Raw genomic sequence first — 20,000 nt, forward strand, 5'->3', positions numbered from 1 at the left:
GGAGCTCGGTTTGCCCCGGGTGCGCACCTTGGTGGGCGCCATGGTGCACTCCGAGGTGCCCAAGATTGGTGCGCACCAAGGAGCGCTCCGAAGTGCGCTCCAAGGTGCGCAGGTGCGCGCGAAGTCGAAAGTTGGGTTAATTGTCCGGTTTGCCTCGGGTGCGCACCTTGCGTGCACCTTCGCCAGGGTGGGCGCCTTGGTGCGCACACCTTGGCTGGGCTGCGCACCCGGGCGCGCACACCTTGGCACCCGCGTTTCCTTCATTTTAAATTTTTTTTTTTTACAATCTCTCAAGTGGGAAATTCTATAATCTCAACTTTTTTTGCCTTTTCAGGAAACTTTTGAATGGAGCGCATCATTGGTGCGCTCCGAAGTGTGCTCCAAGGTGCGCACCTCTGGTGTGCTCCAAAGCTCTCTCCAGCTGCGTGCACCTGCCCCGGCCGCGCACCCGGCCCCGCCCAGCTTCGCTCACCTGTCCCGGGCGTCTGGTGCGGAACCTTAGAGTAAGAAACATCACCGTGCACCTTGGCCAACGTGCGCGACTCGACCGAGCGCGCACTGGCCGAGGTGCACACCGATTTCACCTGGGTGCGCGCGCAGCACCTCGGGCGCACCGGGGTGCGCGCACAACGCCCGGGTTGCACCGTGGCCTGTGTGCTCGGGGCGCCTCGGGTGCGCGCTCGGTGTCGCCCCCGCGCGCGCGGTAGTGCGGGCAGCGCACCCCGGCCCGGCCCGGCCCCGACGAGAACGCAAACGGGCAAAAGGTTTATTCAAATAGCATTGCGACGCCCGGCGAAAAACTAAAAAAGGGTGCAACACCGGGACTTCCCGGGAGGTCACCCATCCCAGTACTACTCCGGCCCAAGCGCGCTTAACTGCGGAGTTCTGATGGGATCCGGTGCACTAACGCTGGTATGATCGCACCCGTTATGAGCTTGTCGCAGTGTGTACTTAGCAAACCGCGACCCACGTGCGAATCCACCCCGGCCACCCACCCCCGTCGAGGTGCACACCCTCCCTCGCGAAGTGCGCCCCGTTCGCCAAGTGTGAGCCCTGCCCGGGTGCGCGCACCTTGCTAGGGCGTCGGGTGTGCACCCGGCCCGGCCTACGTGCGTGCACCTGGACGGGGCGTCGTGTGCGTGCAGTGTCCCGTCTGCAACGCGGTGCCCACACACCACCTCGGGCGCAACGACCTGCGCTCACATGTGGGCCGAGTGCACCTTGGTGCATGTTCGGGGCGCCTCGGGTGCACGCTCGATCTTGCCCCGGTGCACCAAGGCGCTCGGTTTGCCCCGGGTGCGCACTTGGTGCAAGGTGGGCACCCAAAATAGGGATCAAGCACCAAAACACAAGTTTCGGGATGCAAAATGGGACCCAAGGACCACAAATGCGTTCCAAGACCCATGATGGGTCCACGAGAACAAAAATGTGTTCCGAGACTTAATAAACAAATATTGGGTTTTAGGAGAAGAAACATGCTCTGATGCCCAAAACGAGAATCGACCCCGAAAAGGCCACAGGCCAAAAGTGGGATGCGAGACAAAAAAAAATGGGACCCGAGGACCAAAATTGGGTTCCCAGGTCGAAGACAGGGCAACCGGACAAGAAACGACCTCTAAGGCTCGAAATGAGTCCCGACGACTAAAACTTGACAAGAAGCACCCATCAGGCACCCAACTCGACACCCATGGGATGCCGACCCACCCGGGCTTCCACCTAGCACACCTTGGCACCCACCCACCCTCGCACCCAACCTCGCACCCAACTTAGCACCTTTGAACCCACATTGGCACTCACCCTGACCCTGGCACCTTGGAACCCACATTGGCACTCACCTTGACCCTGGCACCCACCTTTGCACTCACCTTGGGACCCACCCTGGCTCCCACCTCGGCACCCACCCAGACACCCACCTTGGTTCCTTGGCACCCACCTTGGATCCTTGGCACCCACCCCGACACCCACCTTGGCACGCAACTTGGCTACTTGCCACCCACCTTGGCTCCTTGACGCCCACCCCGACAACCACCCCGTGACCTACCCTGGCTAGGGTTGGTGCACACCCACCCTGGTGCCCACCTTGGCACCCACCCCATGACCCACCTTGGCACGCACCTTAGTACCCACCCCGTTACCCACCCTAGGACCCACCCCGTGACCCACCTTGGCCAGGGTGGGTGCCTTGGTGCGCACAACTTGCCTGGGCTGCACACCAGGGCGGGCTCAAGATGGCACCCGCGTTCCGTTTTTTTCACTATCTTTCAAAACGGAAATTTTAAAATCTCGTTTTTTTTTTTTTTTTTGCCTTTTCTGGAAATTAGTGAAGGCAGCGCATCAAAGGTGCGCAATGCTGGTGCGAACCCGGGAGCGCTCCGATGTGTGCTCCAAGGTGCGGCGTGCACGAAGTCCGAGCCCGGCTTGCCCCGGGTGCGCACCTCGCGTGCACCTTCGCCGGGGTGAGCACCTTGGCTGGGTTGCGCGCCCTGGTGCGCACCAAGGAGCGCTCTGAAGTGTGCTCCAAGGTGCGGCGTGCACGAAGTCGGAGCTCGGTTTGCCCCGGGTGTGCACCTCGGGTGCGCACCTCGCGTGCACCTTCGCTGCGGTGGGCACCTTGGCTGGGTTGCGCGCCTTGGTGGGCACCATGCAGTGCACGAAGTCGGAGCCCGGTTTGCCCCGGGCGCGCACCTCCGCCAGGGTGGGCACCTTGGTGCGCACAACTTGCCTGGGCTGCGCACCAGGAAGGGCTCAAGATGGCACCCGCGTTCCGTTTTTTTCACTATCTTTCAGAACGGAAATTTTAAAATATCATTTTTTTTTGCCTTTTCTGGAAATTAGTGAAGGCAGCGCATCAAAGGTGCGCAACGCTGGTGCGAACCTGGGAGCGCTCCGATGTGTGCTCCAAGGTGCGGCGTGCACGAAGTCGGAGCCCGGTTTGCCCCGGGTGCGCCCTGGTGGGCACCATGGTGCGCACCAAGGAGCGCTCCGAAGTGTGCTCCAAGGTGCGGCCTGCACGAAGTCGGAGCCCGGTTTGCCCCGGGTGTGCACCGCGGGTGGGCACCTTGGTGCGCATGCCTTGCCTGGGCTGCGCACCAGGGCGGGCTCAAGATGGCACCCGCGTTCCGTTTTTTTCACTATCTTTCAAAACGGAAATTTTAAAATCTCATTTTTATTTGCCTTTTCTGGAAATTAGTGAAGGCAGCGCATCAAAGGTGCGCACCTCGCTGCCCACCACGGTGCGCAACGCCGGTGGGCACCCGGGAGTGCTTCGAAGTGTGCTCCAAGGTGCTGCGTGCACGTTGTCGGAGCCCGGTTTGCCCCGGGTGCGCACCTCGCGTGCACCTTCGTCGGGGTGGGCACCTTGGCTGGGTTTGCCCCGGCTGCGCTCCGAAGCGGGGTTATTGGAGCGCCGCCTCTTTTTTTGTCGGAGCGTTTGGTGGGGTTTCTCGCATTGGCTCTTCCCAGGCCCGGTTGCCACCCTGGCGCGCACGAAGTCGGAAGTAGGGTTAATTGCCCGGGTGCGCACCTTTGCCAGGGTGGGCACCTTACCTGGGCTGTGCACCCGGGCGGGCTCAAGATGGCACCCGCGTTCCGTTTTTTTCACTATCTTTCAAAACGGAAATTTTAAAATCTCCTCTTTTTTTTGCCTTTTCTGGAAATTAGTGAAGGCAGCGCATCAAAGGTGCGCACCTCGCTGCCCACCTTGGTGTGCTCTGAGGTGCGCACCCGGGAGCGCTACGAAGTGTGCTCCAAGGTGCGGCGTGCACGTTGTCGGAGCCCGGTTTGCCCCGGGTGCGCACCTCGCCTGCACCTTGGCCGGGGTGGGCACCCTGGCTGGGTTTGCCCAGGGTGCGCTCCGAAGCGGGGTTACTGGAGCGCCCCCTCTTTTTTTGTCAGAGCGTTTGGTGGGGTTTCTCGCATTGGCTCTTCCCAGGCCCGGTTGTTGGGTGCGCTCCCACCCTGGCGCGCGCGAAGTTGGAAGTTGGGTTAATTGCCCGGGCGCGCACCTTCGCCAGGGTGGGCACCTTGGTGCGCACACCTTGGCTGGGCTGCGCACCAGGGCGGGCTCAAGATGGCACCAGCATTCCCTTTTTCTCACTATCTTTCAAAACGGAAATTTTAAAATCTCGTTTTCTTTTGCCTTTTATGGAAATTAGTGAAGGCATCGCATCAAAGGTGCGCACCTCGCTGCCCACCTTGGTGTGCTCCGAGGTGCCCACCACGGTGCGCTCCGAGGTGCCCACCACGGTGCGCAACGCCGGTGCGAACCCGGGAGCGCCCCGATGTGTGCTCCAAGGTGCGGCGTGCACGAAGCCGGACCCCGGTTTGCCCCGGGTGCGCACCTCGCGTGCACCTTGGTGCGCACACCTTGGCTGGGTTGCGCGGCCTGGTGGGCACCATGGTGCGCACCAAGGAGCGCTCCGAAGTGTGCTCCAAGGTGCGGCGTGCACGAAGTCCTAGCCCGGTTTGCCCCGGGTGCGCACCTTCGCCGCGGTGGGCACCATGGCGTGCACGAAGTCGGAGCCCGGTTTGCCCCGGGTGCGCACCTCGCGTGCACCTTCGCCGGGGTGGGCACCTCGGCTGGGTTGCGCGCCCTGGTGCGCACCAAGGAGCGCTCCGAAGTGTGCTCCAAGGTGCGGCGTGCACGAAGTCGGAGCCCGGTTTGCCCCGGGTGCGCACCTTCGCCGCGGTGGGCACCCTGGTGCGCACCATGGCGTGCACGAAGTCGGAGCCCGGTTTGCCCCGGGTGCGCACCTCGCGTGCACCTTCGGCGGGGTTGCGCGCCCTGGTGCGCACCAAGGAGCGCTCCGAAGTGTGCTCCAAGGTGCGGCGTGCACGAAGTCGGAGCCCGGTTTGCCCCGGGTGCGCACCTCGCGTGCACCTTCGGCGGGGTTGCGCGCCCTGGTGGGCACCATGGTGCGCACCAAGGAGCGCTCCGAAGTGTGCTCCAAGGTGCGGCGTGCACGAAGTCGGAGCCCGGTTTGCCCCGGGTGCGCACCTCGCGTGCACCTTCGCCGCGGTGGGCACCATGGCGTGCACGAAGTCGGAGCCCGGTTTGCCCCGGGTGCGCACCTCGCGTGCACCTTCGCCGGGGTGGGCACCTCGGCTGGGTTGCGCGCCCTGGTGCGCACCAAGGAGCGCTCCGAAGTGTGCTCCAAGGTGCGGCGTGCACGAAGTCGGAGCCCGGTTTGCCCCGGGTGCGCACCTCGCGTGCACCTTCGCCGCGGTGGGCACCATGGCGTGCACGAAGTCGGAGCCCGGTTTGCCTCGGGTGCGCACCCCGCGTGCACCTTCGCCGGGGTGGGCACCTCGGCTGGGTTGCGCGCCCTGGTGCGCACCAAGGAGCGCTCCGAAGTGTGCTCCAAGGTGCGGCGTGCACGAAGTCGGAGCCCGGTTTGCCCCGGGTGCGCACCTCGCGTGCACCTTCGCCGCGGTGGGCACCTTGGCTGGGTTGGGCACCATTGAGCGCTCCGAAGTGTGCTCCAAGGTGCGCACCATGGCCCTCCAAGGTGCGCAGCATGGCGTGCACGAAGTCGGAGCCCGGTTTGCCCCGGGTGCGCACCTCGCGTGCACCTTCGCCAGGGTGGGCACCTCGGTGCGCACACCTTCTCAATGTTTTCTTGCCTTTTCTGGAAATTGGTGAAGGCAGCGCATCAAAGGTGCGCACCTCGGTGTGCTCCGAGGTGCGAACCCGAGAGCGCTCCGAGGTGCCCACGAAGTCGAAAGTCGGGTTAATTGCATTGTTTTCCCCGGGTGCGCTCCGAGGTGCGCAACATCGGTGCGCACCAAGGAGGGCTCCGAAGTGTGCTCCAAGGTGCGCACGATTCGGAGCTCGGTTTGCCCGGGGTGCGCACACCTTGGCTGGGTTGCGCACCCTTTGTGCGCTCCAAGGTGCGCACGAAGTCGGAGCTCGGTTTGCCCCGGGTGCGCACCTTCGCCAGGGTGCGCACCTTGATGCGCACGCCTTGGCTGGGCTGCGCACCTTGGTGGGCGCCATGGTGCGCACCTTTCGTGCGCTCCAAGGTGCGCACGAAGTCGGAGCTCGGTTTGCCCCGGGTGCGCACCTTGGTGGGCGCCATGGTGCACTCCGAGGTGCCCAAGATTGGTGCGCAACAAGGAGCGCTCCGAAGTGCGCTCCAAGGTGCGCAGGTGCGCGCGAAGTCGAAAGTTGGGTTAATTGTCCGGTTTGCCTCGGGTGCGCACCTTGCGTGCACCTTCGCCAGGGTGGGCGCCTTGGTGCGCACACCTTGGCTGGGCTGCGCACCCGGGCGCGCACACCTTGGCACCCGCGTTTCCTTCATTTTAAATTTTTTTTTTTTACAATCTCTCAAGTGGGAAATTCTATAATCTCAACTTTTTTTGCCTTTTCAGGAAACTTTTGAATGGAGCGCATCATTGGTGCGCTCCGAAGTGTGCTCCAAGGTGCGCACCTCTGGTGTGCTCCAAAGCTCTCTCCAGCTGCGTGCACCTGCCCCGGCCGCGCACCCGGCCCCGCCCAGCTTCGCTCACCTGTCCCGGGCGTCTGGTGCGGAACCTTAGAGTAAGAAACATCACCGTGCACCTTGGCCAACGTGCGCGACTCGACCGAGCGCGCACTGGCCGAGGTGCACACCGATTTCACCTGGGTGCGCGCGCAGCACCTCGGGCGCACCGGGGTGCGCGCACAACGCCCGGGTTGCACCGTGGCCTGTGTGCTCGGGGCGCCTCGGGTGCGCGCTCGGTGTCGCCCCCGCGCGCGCGGTAGTGCGGGCAGCGCACCCCGGCCCGGCCCGGCCCCGACGAGAACGCAAACGGGCAAAAGGTTTATTCAAATAGCATTGCGACGCCCGGCGAAAAACTAAGAAAGGGTGCAACACCGGGACTTCCCGGGAGGTCACCCATCCTAGTACTACTCCGGCCCAAGCGCGCTTAACTGCGGAGTTCTGATGGGATCCGGTGCACTAACGCTGGTATGATCGCACCCGTTATGAGCTTGTCGCAGTGTGTACTTAGCAAACCGCGACCCACGTGCGAATCCACCCCGGCCACCCACCCCCGTCGAGGTGCACACCCTCCCTCGCGAAGTGCGCCCCGTTCGCCAAGTGTGAGCCCTGCCCGGGTGCGCGCACCTTGCTAGGGCGTCGGGTGTGCACCCGGCCCGGCCTACGTGCGTGCACCTGGACGGGGCGTCGTGTGCGTGCAGTGTCCCGTCTGCAACGCGGTGCCCACACACCACCTCGGGCGCAACGACCTGCGCTCACATGTGGGCCGAGTGCACCTTGGTGCATGTTCGGGGCGCCTCGGGTGCACGCTCGATCTTGCCCCGGTGCACCAAGGCGCTCGGTTTGCCCCGGGTGCGCACTTGGTGCAAGGTGGGCACCCAAAATAGGGATCAAGCACCAAAACACAAGTTTCGGGATGCAAAATGGGACCCAAGGACCACAAATGCGTTCCAAGACCCATGATGGGTCCACGAGAACAAAAATGTGTTCCGAGACTTAATAAACAAATATTGGGTTTTAGGAGAAGAAACATGCTCTGATGCCCAAAACGAGAATCGACCCCGAAAAGGCCACAGGCCAAAAGTGGGATGCGAGACAAAAAAAAATGGGACCCGAGGACCAAAATTGGGTTCCCAGGTCGAAGACAGGGCAACCGGACAAGAAACGACCTCTAAGGCTCGAAATGAGTCCCGACGACTAAAACTTGACAAGAAGCACCCATCAGGCACCCAACTCGACACCCATGGGATGCCGACCCACCCGGGCTTCCACCTAGCACACCTTGGCACCCACCCACCCTCGCACCCAACCTCGCACCCAACTTAGCACCTTTGAACCCACATTGGCACTCACCCTGACCCTGGCACCTTGGAACCCACATTGGCACTCACCTTGACCCTGGCACCCACCTTTGCACTCACCTTGGGACCCACCCTGGCTCCCACCTCGGCACCCACCCAGACACCCACCTTGGTTCCTTGGCACCCACCTTGGATCCTTGGCACCCACCCCGACACCCACCTTGGCACGCAACTTGGCTACTTGCCACCCACCTTGGCTCCTTGACGCCCACCCCGACAACCACCCCGTGACCTACCCTGGCTAGGGTTGGTGCACACCCACCCTGGTGCCCACCTTGGCACCCACCCCATGACCCACCTTGGCACGCACCTTAGTACCCACCCTGTTACCCACCCTAGGACCCACCCCGTGACCCACCTTGGCCAGGGTGGGTGCACCCACCCTGGTGCCCACCTTGGCACCCACCCATCCTAGCACCCAGCCTGTGACCGGGCTTGGAACCCAACCTTGCACCCGTCTTGGCCAGTGTGGGTGCGCACCCATCCTGGCACCCACGTTGTGACACACCCTTTAACCCACGCACCCTAGCAGCCACGTTGGCACCCACCTTGGAACACAACCTAGCAACTTGGCACCCACCCCGTGACCCACCTTGGCATCCACCATAGCAGTCGCCCACTTGGCACCCACCTTGGAACCCAAGTTGGCACCCACCTCGGCACCCACCTTGACACTTGTGGACCCACCTTGCCACTCACCCTAGCATCGACCCATCCTAGCACCCACCCTGGCACCTTTGCACCCTAGCACTCACCCATCCTAGCACCTAACCTGTGACCCACCTTGACACTCACCCTCGCACCCACCTTGGAACCCAACCTAGCACCCACCCACCCTGACACCAACCCTAGCACCTACCCACCCTTGCACCCACCCTGTGACCCATCTTGGCACCCACCCATCCTACCACTCAACCTATCACCCACCTTCTCACCCACCTTGGCATCCACCTTAGCACCCACCCACACTGGCACCTTGGCACCCACCTCGGGCAAGGTGGGTGCACACCCACCCTGACACCCAATTTAGAACCAACCGAGCATGTTACCCACCTTGGCACCCACATTGCAGCCCACCCTAGTACCCACCCTATGACCCACATTGGCATCCACACCCTAGCACCCAGGCACCTCGACACCCGCCTTGACACGCACCCTAGCACTAAACCTGTGACCCACCTTGGAACTCACCCTAGAACCCACCCACCCTGTGAACCACCTTGGCATCCACCTTAGCACCCACCCACCTTGGCACCCACTCTAGCACTCACCCATCCTAACACCCAACTTGTTACCCACCTTGGCACCCGCCCTCGCGTCCACCTTGAAACCCACCCTAGCACCCACCCACGCAGGAGCCCACCTTGGCACCCAACCTAACACCCACGCATCCTGGCACCCAACTTGTGACCCACCTTGGAACCCACCCTAGTACCCACCTTTGAACCCACTATATCACCAACCCACCTTGGCACCCACCCTATGACCCTCTTTGGAATCCACCCTAGCACGCACCCACCCTGGCACCCACCATGGAGCGCACCCTAGCACCCACCCACCTCGGCACGCACCTCAACACCCACCTTGGTGTGCGCACTGCGCCAACCTCTCAAAGACCCTATGTGGTGCGCTCCAAAGTGTACACCTTTGGTGCGCTCCAAGGTGCGCACCTTTGGTGCACACCGAGGTGCACACCAAAGTGTGCACCGAGGTGAGCACCAAAGTGCACTCCAAGGTGCACACCAAGGCGTGCACCTTTGGTGCGGTCAATGCAAACGAATTCGGAAGTTGGGGTCGATGTCCTAATCGCTGCTGCAGACTACACGTATGAGAATCGGACAAATAGCTTTATATAGGGGAGGTGTTGCGTTTGATGGGTCGACTCCCCTGGTTGTGTGCACTGCACCAACTTCAAAGACCCTGTCTTGTTTAAGAAGTCAAAAGTTGGGGTGGATGTCCTAATCATTGCTGCAGTCTACGCATGTATGAGAATCAGACAAATAGCTTATATAGGGGAGGTGTTGCATTCGGTGGGTTGACTCCCCTGGTTGTGCGCACTGCGCCAACCTCAAAGACCCCGCATAGCAGAAGAAGTCGGAAGTCGGATTTTGGTGAGCACCAAGGCGTGCACCTTTGGTGCGGTCAACGCAGACGAATTCAGAAGTTGGGGTGGATGTCCTAATCGTTGTTGCAGGCTACACATGTATGAGAATCAGACAAATAGCTTATATAGGGGAGGTGTTGGGTTTGATGGGTCAACTCCCTTGGTTGTGCGCATTACGCCAACCTCAAAGACCTTGTTTTCGTTAAGAAGTCAAAAGTTGGGGTCAATGTCCTAATGGCTCCTGTAGGCTACACATGTATGAGAATCGGACAAATAGCTTATATAGGGGAGGTGTTGGGTTTGATGGGTCGACTCCCCTGGTTGTGCGCATTACGTCAACCTCAAAGACCTTGTTTTCGTTAAGAAGTCAAAAGTTGGGGTCGATGTCCTAATTGCTCCTGTAGACTACACATGTATGAGAATCAGACAAATAGCTTATATAGGGGAGGTGTTGGGTTTGATGGGTTGACTCCCCTAGTTGTTCGCATTACACCAACCTCAAAGACCTTGTTTTCGTTTAGAAGCCGAAAGTTGGGGTCGATGTCCTAATTGCTCCTGCAGGCTACGCATGTATGAGAATCAGACAAATAGCTTATATAGGGGAGGTGTTGGGTTTGATGGGTCGACTCCCCTGGTTGTGCGCATTGCGCCAACCTCAAAGACCCTGCATTGCGGATGAAGTCGAAAGTCAGAGTTTGGTGTGCTACAAGGTGTGGTCGAAGGTGCTCACCTAGGTGTGCACCTTTGGAGCGCAGGAAAAGTGCCCTCCAAAAGTGCGCACCTTTGGAGTGCACAAAAGTGCCCTCCAAAAGTGCGCACCTTTGGAGCGCACAAAAGTGCCCTCCAAAAAGTGCCCTCCAAAAGTGCGCACCTTTGGAGCGCACAAAAGTGCCCTCCAAAAAGTGCCCTCCAAAAGTGCGCACCTTTGGAGTGCAGAAAAGTGCCCTCCAAAAAGTGCCCTCCAAAAGTGTGCACCTTTGGAGTGCACAAAAGTGCCCTCCAAAAGTGCGCACCTTTGGAGCGCAGAAAAGTGCCCTCCAAAAAGTGCCCTCCAAAAGTGCGCACCTTTGGAGCGCAGAAAAGTGCCCTCCAAAAAGTGCCCTCCAAAAGTGCGCACCTTTGGAGCGCAGAAAAGTGCCCTCCAAAAAGTGCCCTCCAAAAGTGCGCACCTTTGGAGCGCAGAAAAGTGCCCTCCAAAAAGTGCCCTCCAAAAGTGCGCACCTTTGGAGCGCACAAAAGTGCCCTCCAAAAAGTGCCCTCCAAAAGTGCGCACCTTTGGAGCGCACAAAAGTGCCCTCCAAAAGTGCGCACCTTTGGAGCGCACAAAAGTGCCCTCCAAAAGTGCGCACTTTTGGTGCGCACCAAGGCGCTGGTTCGGTCGTTGCAGGCGAGTTCGGAAGTTGGGGTCGATGTCCTGAGCGGAGGTGCAAACTACACAGGTGTCGGAATCGGACAAATAGCTTATATAGGGGAGGTGTATGCTTCGATGGGTCGACTCCCCAGGTTGAGCGCACCGCGCCAACCTCAAAGACCCTACGGTATGGATGAAGTCGGAAGTTGGGTCCGATGACCGATTCGATTAGTAGGTATGCTCATGAGGTCGGAATTTGGGTCCGATGACCTGCCATGTGCAGGAAGGCGAATGTTGGCACTGTGCGTTGCAAGGTGCACACCAAGGTGCTGGTGCGGTCTTTTTAGTCGAGTTCGGAAGTTGGGGTCGATGTCCTGATCGGAGGTGCAAGCTACACAGGTGTGGGAATCGGACAAATAGCTTATATAGGGGAGGTGTATGCTTCGTTGGGTCGACTCCCCGGGTTGAGCGCACCGCGCCAACCTCAAAGACCCTACGGTATGGATGAAGTCGGAAGTTGGGTCCGATGACCGATTCGATATGTAGGCATACTCGCGAGGTCGGAATTTGGGTCCGATGACCTGCCATGTGCAGGAAGGCGAATGTTGGCACTGTGCGTTGCAAGGTGCGCACCAAGGCGCTGGTTCGGTCGTTGCAGGCGAGTTCGGAAGTTGGGGTCGATGTCCTGATCGGAGGTGCAAACTACACAGGTGTGGGAATCGGACAAATAGCTTATATAGGGGAGGTGTATGCTTCGTTGGGTCGACTCCCCGGGTTGAGCGCACCGCGCCAACCTCAAAGACCCTACGGTATGGATGAAGTCGGAAGTTGTGTCCGATGACCGATTCGATATGTAGGCATACTCGCGAGGTCGGAATTTGGGTCCGATGACCTGCCATGTGCAGGAAGGCGAATGTTGGGACTGTGCGTCGCAAGGTGCGCACCAAGGCGCTGGTGCCGTCGTTGCAGTCGAGTTCGGAAGTTGGGGTCGATGTCCTGGTCAGAGGTGCAAACTACACAGGTGTGGGAATCGGACAAATAGCTTATATAGGGGAGGTGTATGCTTCGATGGGTCGACTCCCCGGGTTGAGCGCACCGCGCCAACCTCAAAGACCCTACAGTATGGATGAAGTCGGAAGTTGGGTCCGATGACCGATTCGATACGTAGGCATATTGGCGAGGTCTGAATTTGTGTCCGATGACCTGCCATGCGCAGGAAGGCGGAATTTGGGTCCGATGACCGAGTTGATGGCGTGCCATGCGCAGAAAGGCGGAATTTGGGTCCGATGACCGAGTTGATGTTGATGGCCCGCCATGCACAGGAAGGCGGAATTTGGGTCCGATGACCGATTTGAAGGCGTGCCATGCGCAGAAAGGCGGAGTTTGGGTCCGATGACCGAGTTGATATTGATGGCCCGCCATGCGCAGGAAGGCGGAATTTGGGTCCGATGACCTGACATACGCATGGAGTCCGACTCGGGGGCCGATGTTCGATTCGATGACTTGCATTGTGGGTAAAGTCGGAAGTTGTGGTCTTTGACCCGATTCGATGACCAGACTTCGGCTGCTTGAGAATCGGACAAATAACTTATATAGGGGAGGTAGTGTTCTCGAGCATCCTCCCCCCGTGCCCGTTTATGTCGATTGATGCTGGTGCTCGACTGGTTGGAGCGCTCGGATGCAAAAATCTTGCACCAGGATTTATCGATTGTGATGGACACGGCAAGTCTCCTGATTGCTATGCAGGAGCTCATCGTGAATCTCTATGCGGCCTTGGTATGGACTCGACCTGCGGAATGGTTCGGCAATGGTAGTCGCTCCAACACGTCCTTGCAATGGCCACAGAGGTGATTCGACTAGAGCTCCAGTCTAGCTTTTGGGTTGCTTGGCGGACTGGTATAGCCGCGATCGTGTTCCGGCCATGAACGTTTTAGATAGCTCTTGGGCTTTCTGGGACGGAAGTCGGAAGTTTGGGCTGTTGTCCGATTTGATGACCATTCTTCGGATGTGTGAGAATCGGACAAATAACTTATATAGGGGACTGTGTTGTCTCACGCAGCCCCCTCCGTGCCCCTCTATCTCGACCGATGTTGGTGCTTGAAAGGGTTGGGATCGCTCGGATTTATAAACGTGCACCACCATTTGTCGAGTGTGAGGGACGCGGCAGGTCTCCTAAATGCTATACGGGCGCTCTCTGAGAATCTCTATCCGGCCTCGACACAGACTAGTCTTGCTGAATGGTTTGGCACTGGTAGTCGATCCAACACGTCGTTGTTGTGGCCGCCTAGGCGATTCGATTCGAGCCCCCGTCTAGCTTTTGGGTTGCTTGGCGGATTTTGCCCTATCCGCAAGTGAGCTCGGTCCCTAAACGTTCGAGAAACCCGATTGCTATGCGCCGACTCTCTTTCTTGCGAGCCTCCATCTAGCTTTTGGGTCTCTACGGAACGGAAGTCGGAATCTGGGACCGTTGTTTGATTCGACGAGGCAGACTACGGTTGTGCGAGAATCGGACAAATAACTTATATAGGGGAGGTGTTGACTGGAGCATTCTCCCCCGTGCCCCTCTAACTCGACCAATGCTGGCGCTTGAACGGTGGTAGCGCTCGGATTTTCGTTGAGCGCCAGCATTGGTCGATTTAGAGGGGCATGCGAGATTCCCGAATGCTATGCGAGGGCTCTAACGGAAATGTCTATTGGTTTCGGTATGGATGCAATTGCGAGTGGTTCGGCAAAGGTAGTCGTTCCGATGCGTCCATGTCGTGGCCAAATCGATAATTCGATTTGAGCCCTCGTATAGCATTTGGGTCTCTCGATGTGATTCCGCATTCCAGTCCCTTTGGGCACTGCTTGAGCCGCATCCCAGGGGGTTCCCTTCCCAATAATCTGCCTCGCAACCCGATTGCTATGCGGTGAGGCTCCTCGGCCGCCTCGGAACTATCTGTGTATCAGACGCATCGCGGGATAAGGGGTTGGCAACGGTAGTCGCCCCAAGCGCGTCCGATGCTTGGACCATTCCGAGGCGGCCCTGAAGCCTCTTCCGTCTAGCCGTTGGGTCCTTCTCGCCGCATCCCTTGCCTCGTACCCCGATTGCTATGCGGTGAGGCTCCTCGGCCGCCTTGGAACTATCTGTGTATCAGACGCATCGCGGGATAAGGGGTTGTCACTGGTAGTCGCCCCAAGCGCGTCCGATGCTTGGACCATTCCGAGGCGGCCCTGAAGCCTCTTCCGTCTAGCCGTTGGGTCCTTCTCGCCGCATCCCTCGACTCGCACCCCGATTGCTATGCGGTGAGGCTCCTCGGCCGCCTTGGAACTATCTGTGTATCGGACGCGTCGCGGGATAAGGGGTTGTCACTGGTAGTCGCCCCAAGCGCGTCCGATGCTTGGACCATTCCGAGGCGGCCCTGAAGCCTCTTCCGTCTAGCCGTTGGGTCCTTCTCGCCGCATCCCTCGCCTCGCACCCCGATTGCTATGCGGTGAGGCTCCTCGGCCGCCTTGGAACTATCTGTGTATCGGACGCGTCGCGGGATAAGGGGTTGTCACTGGTAGTCGCCCCAAGCGCGTGCGATGCATGGACCATTCCCAGGCGGCCCTGAAGCCTCTTCCGTCTAGCCGTTGGGTCCTTCTCGCCGCATCCCTCGCCTCGCACCCCGATTGCTATGCGGTGAGGCTCCTCGGCCGCCTTGGAACTATCTGTGTATCGGACGCGTCGCGGGATAAGGGGTTGTCACTGGTAGTCGCCCCAAGCGCGTCCGATGCTTGGACCATTCCGAGGCGGCCCTGAAGCCTCTTCCGTCTAGCCGTTGGGTCCTTCTCGCCGCATCCCTCGCCTCGCACCCCGATTGCTATGCGGTGAGGCTCCTCGGCCGCCTTGGAACTATCTGTGTATCGGACGCGTCGCGGGATAAGGGGTTGTCACTGGTAGTCGCCCCAAGCGCGTCCGATGCTTGGACCATTCCGAGGCGGCCCTGAAGCCTCTTCCGTCTAGCCGTTGGGTCCTTCTCGCCGCATCCCTCGCCTCGCACCCCGATTGCTATGCGGTGAGGCTCCTCGGCCGCCTTGGAACTATCTGTGTATCGGACGCGTCGCGGGATAAGGGGTTGTCACTGGTAGTCGCCCCAAGCGCGTCCGATGCTTGGACCATTCCGAGGCGGCCCTGAAGCCTCTTCCGTCTAGCCGTTGGGTCCTTCTCGCCGCATCCCTCGCCTCGCACCCCGATTGCTATGCGGTGAGGCTCCTCGGCCGCCTTGGAACTATCTGTGTATCGGACGCATCGCGGGATAAGGGGTTGTCACTGGTAGTCGCCCCAAGCGCGTCCGATGCTTGGACCATTCCGAGGCGGCCCTGAAGCCTCTTCCGTCTAGCCGTTGGGTCCTTCTCGCCGCATCCCTCGCCTCGCACCCCGATTGCTATGCGGTGAGGCTCCTCGGCCGCCTTGGAACTATCTGTGTATCGGACGCGTCGCGGGATAAGGGGTTGTCACTGGTAGTCGCCCCAAGCGCGTCCGATGCTTGGACCATTCCGAGGCGGCCCTGAAGCCTCTTCCGTCTAGCCGTTGGGTCCTTCTCGCCGCATCCCTCGCCTCGCACCCCGATTGCTATGCGGTGAGGCTCCTCGGCCGCCTTGGAACTATCTGTGTATCGGACGCGTCGCGGGATAAGGGGTTGTCACTGGTAGTCGCCCCAAGCGCGTCCGATGCTTGGACCATTCCGAGGCGGACCTGAAGCCTCTTCCGTCTAGCCGTTGGGTCCTTCTCGCCGCATCCCTCGCCTCGCACCCCGATTGCTATGCGGTGAGGCTCCTCGGCCGCCTTGGAACTATCTGTGTATCGGACGCGTCGCGGGATAAGGGGTTGTCACTGGTAGTCGCCCCAAGCGCGTCCGATGCTTGGACCATTCCGAGGCGGCCCTGAAGCCTCTTCCGTCTAGCCGTTGGGTCCTTCTTGCCGCATCCCTCGCCTCGCACCCCGATTGCTATGCGGTGAGGCTCCTCGGCCGCCTTGGAACTATCTGTGTATCGGACGCGTCGCGGGATAAGGGGTTGTCACTGGTAGTCGCCCCAAGCGCGTCCGATGCTTGGACCATTCCGAGGCGGCCCTGAAGCCTCTTCCGTCTAGCCGTTGGGTCCTTCTCGCCGCATCCCTCGCCTCGCACCCCGATTGCTATGCGGTGAGGCTCCTCGGCCGCCTTGGAACTATCTGTGTATCGGACGCATCGCGGGATAAGGGGTTGTCACTGGTAGTCGCCCCAAGCGCGTCCGATGCTTGGACCATTCCGAGGCGGCCCTGAAGCCTCTTCCGTCTAGCCGTTGGGTCCTTCTCGCCGCATCCCTCGCCTCGCACCCCGATTGCTATGCGGTGAGGCTCCTCGGCCGCCTTGGAACTATCTGTGTATCGGACGCGTCGCGGGATAAGGGGTTGTCACTGGTAGTCGCCCCAAGCGCGTCCGATGCTTGGACCATTCCGAGGCGGACCTGAAGCCTCTTCCGTCTAGCCGTTGGGTCCTTCTCGCCGCATCCCTCGCCTCGCACCCCGATTGCTATGCGGTGAGGCTCCTCGGCCGCCTTGGAACTATCTGTGTATCGGACGCGTCGCGGGATAAGGGGTTGTCACTGGTAGTCGCCCCAAGCGCGTCCGATGCTTGGACCATTCCGAGGCGGCCCTGAAGCCTCTTCCGTCTAGCCGTTGGGTCCTTCTCGCCGCATCCCTCGCCTCGCACCCCGATTGCTATGCGGTGAGGCTCCTCGGCCGCCTTGGAACTATCTGTGTATCGGACGCGTCGCGGGATAAGGGGTTGTCACTGGTAGTCGCCCCAAGCGCGTCCGATGCTTGGACCATTCCGAGGCGGACCTGAAGCCTCTTCCCTCTAGCCGTTGGGGCTTTCTCGCCGCATCCCTCGCCTCGCACCCCGATTGCTATTCGGTGAGGCTCCTCGGCCGCCTTGGAACTATCTGTGTATCGGACGCATCGCGGGATAAGGGGTTGGCAGTGGTAGTCGCCCCAAGCGCGTCCGATGCTTGGACCATTCCGAGGCGGCCCTGCAGCCTCTTCCGTCTAGCCGTTGGGGCCATCTCGCTGCATCCCCCACCTCGCACCACGATTGCTATGCGGTGAGGCTCCTTGGCCGCCTCGGAACTATCTGTGTATCGGACGCATCGCGGGATAAGGGGTTGTCACTGGTAGTCGCCCCAAGCGCGTCCGATGCTTGGACTATTTCGAGGCGGCCCTGCAGCCTCTTCCGTCTAGCCGTTGGGGCCATCTCGCCGCATCCCCCAGCTCCTCGGCCGCCTCGGAACTATCTGTGTATCGGACGCATCGCGGGATAAGGGGTTGGCAGTGGTAGTCGCCCCAAGCGCGTTCGATGCTTGGACTATTCCGAGGCGGCCCCGCAGCCTCTTCCGTCTACCCTTTGGGGCCATCTCGCCGCATCCCTCGCCTCGCACCCCGATTGCTATGCGGTGAGGCTCCTCGGCCGCCTGGGAACTATCTTCGTATCGGATGCATCGCGGGATAAGGGGTTGTCACTGGTAGTCGCCCCAAGCGCGTCCGATGCTTGGACTATTCCGAGGCGGCCCTGTGGCCTCTTCCGTCTAGCCGTTGGGGCCATCTCGCCGCATCCCTCACCTCGCACCCCCATTGCTATGCGGTGAGGCTCCTCGGCCGCCTTGGAACTGTCTTCGTATCGGAAGCATCGCGGGATAAGGGGTTGTCACTGGTAGTCGCCCCAAGCGCGTCCGATGCTTGGACTATTCCGAGGCGGCCCTGCAGCCTCTTCCGTCTAGCCGTTGGGGCCATCTCGCCGCATCCCCCACCTCGCACCCGGATTGCTATGCGGTGAGGCTCCTCGGCCGCCTTGGAACTATCTTCGTATCGGACGCATCGCGGGATAAGGGGTTGTCACTGGTAGTCGCCCCAAGCGCGTCCGATGCTTGGACTATTCCGACGCGGCCCTGTGGCCTCTTCCGTCTAGCCGTTGGGGCCATCTCGCCGCATCCCCCACCTCGCACCCCGATTGCTATGCGGTGAGGCTCCTCGGCCGCCTTGGAACCATCTTCGTATCGGACGCATCGCGGGATGAGGGGTTGTCACTGGTAGTCGCCCCAAGCGCGTCCGATGCTTGGACCATTCCGAGGCGGCCCTGAAGCCTCTTCCGTCTAGCCGTTGGGGCCTTCCCGCCCCATCCCTCGCCTCGCACCCCCGATTGCTATGCGGTGAGGCTCCTCGGCCGCCTTGGAACCATCTGTGTATCGGACGCATCGCGGGATAAGGGGTTGGCACTGGTAGTCGCCCCAAGCGCGTCCGATGCTTGGAGCATTCCGAGGTGGCCCTGAAGCCTCTTCCGTCTAGCCGTTGGGGCCTTCCCGCCCCATCCCTCGCCTCGCACCCCGATTGATATGCGGTGAGGCTCCTCGGCCGCCTTGGAACTATCTGTGTATCGGACGCATCGCGGGATAAGGGGTTGGCACTGGTAGTCGTCCCAATCGCGTCCGATGCTTGGACCATTCCGAGGCGGCCCTGCAGCCTCTTCCGTTTAGCCGTCGGGGCCTTCCCGCCGCATCCCTCGCCTCGCATCCCGATTCCTATGCGGTGAGTCTTCTCGGCCGCCGCGGAACTATACCTGTTATTGCTACTGCATCCTTCGGCTGGTAACCTCCTCTGCCGCCTTGGAACGTTCTCTTTGTCGGACGCGTCGCGGGATAAGGGGTTGGCACTGGTAGTCGCCCCAAGCGCGCCCGATGCATAGACCGCTCCGAGTTGACCTTGCTTTCAGCCTCTCACATGCATAGACCTCTCTGAGTCGACCCTGCAGCCTCTCACGTTTAGCCTTTGGAATCTCGCCTCACAACATGATTGCTATCCTTGATGCATCCCTTGCCTCGAGCCCTGATTGCTTTCTTGGCTGCATCCCTCCTCTCCTCACAGCCCGGTTGTCATCACTGCTTCATCCGTCGCTTCATGCATTCTGGCTGCTGGGCCCTTCCCACCGCACACCTCGATTGCTATCTCTTCTGCATCACACACCCCGATTGCTATCTCTGCTACATCCCTCGGCTCTCACTTCTGCATCCTTCGCCTCCCACCTCGATTGCTATCAATGCTGCATCCGTAACCTCACACCCCGATTGCTATGCGGGGAGGCTCCTTGGCCGCCTTGGAAATTTCTGTGTGTCGGACGCACCGCGGGATAAGGGGTTGGCACTGGTAGTCGCCCCAAGTGCGCCCGATTCTTAGACCGCTTCGAGGTGACCTCGTAGCCTCTTTCGTCCAGGCTTCCTGCCTTCAACGCCCTTTTTACACCTCGATTGCTATGCGCGGGCTCGTTGGCGTCTATCACCTCTCTGCGAAGAGTGGCACGATGATTGTTGGGGTAAATCGTAGCAGTCCGATCTCTGGCCTTGGGCCATTGTGAGGGCTGATCGATTTCCTGTGCGCATCTCGTGTTCGCCCAGTAACAGACTTGACGACTTGTAATCGGTCTTGTTCCCGATTGTTCCTGGAGGTAGTCTTCGGAACTCTTGGATTTGACCTGTCACTCGAACTGTCCTCTTCCGAGGATGCTTGTGTGTGTGTGCTTGTGCCATTTCCTTGGCGGTATTAACGAGATATTAAAGAGCGGAGTGAGCGCCTCGCCCAGCTATGTTTGGGGCTCTCACTCCCTTACCCGGTGTGCGACCGCTTTGCACGTAGGTTGCGGAGCATCGCGACTCTT

The 20,000-nt window shown here is 60.3% G+C and overlaps 2 non-coding genes across 2 annotated transcripts; both read right to left on the bottom strand.

Moving 5' to 3' along the window:
* Positions 1-807: 807 nt before the first annotated feature.
* On the bottom strand, positions 808-926 carry LOC131867643 (5S ribosomal RNA). The gene has a single exon (XR_009366195.1). It is a non-coding gene; the product is annotated as a 5S ribosomal RNA (ribosomal RNA).
* A 5,916-nt stretch (positions 927-6,842) lies between these two features.
* On the bottom strand, positions 6,843-6,961 carry LOC131867622 (5S ribosomal RNA). The gene has a single exon (XR_009366174.1). It is a non-coding gene; the product is annotated as a 5S ribosomal RNA (ribosomal RNA).
* Between the last annotated feature and the right edge of the window lie 13,039 nt (positions 6,962-20,000).

Source organism: Cryptomeria japonica, unplaced genomic scaffold, assembly GCF_030272615.1.
Source record: "Cryptomeria japonica unplaced genomic scaffold, Sugi_1.0 HiC_scaffold_176, whole genome shotgun sequence".
Lineage (NCBI taxonomy): Eukaryota > Viridiplantae > Streptophyta > Pinopsida > Cupressales > Cupressaceae > Cryptomeria > Cryptomeria japonica.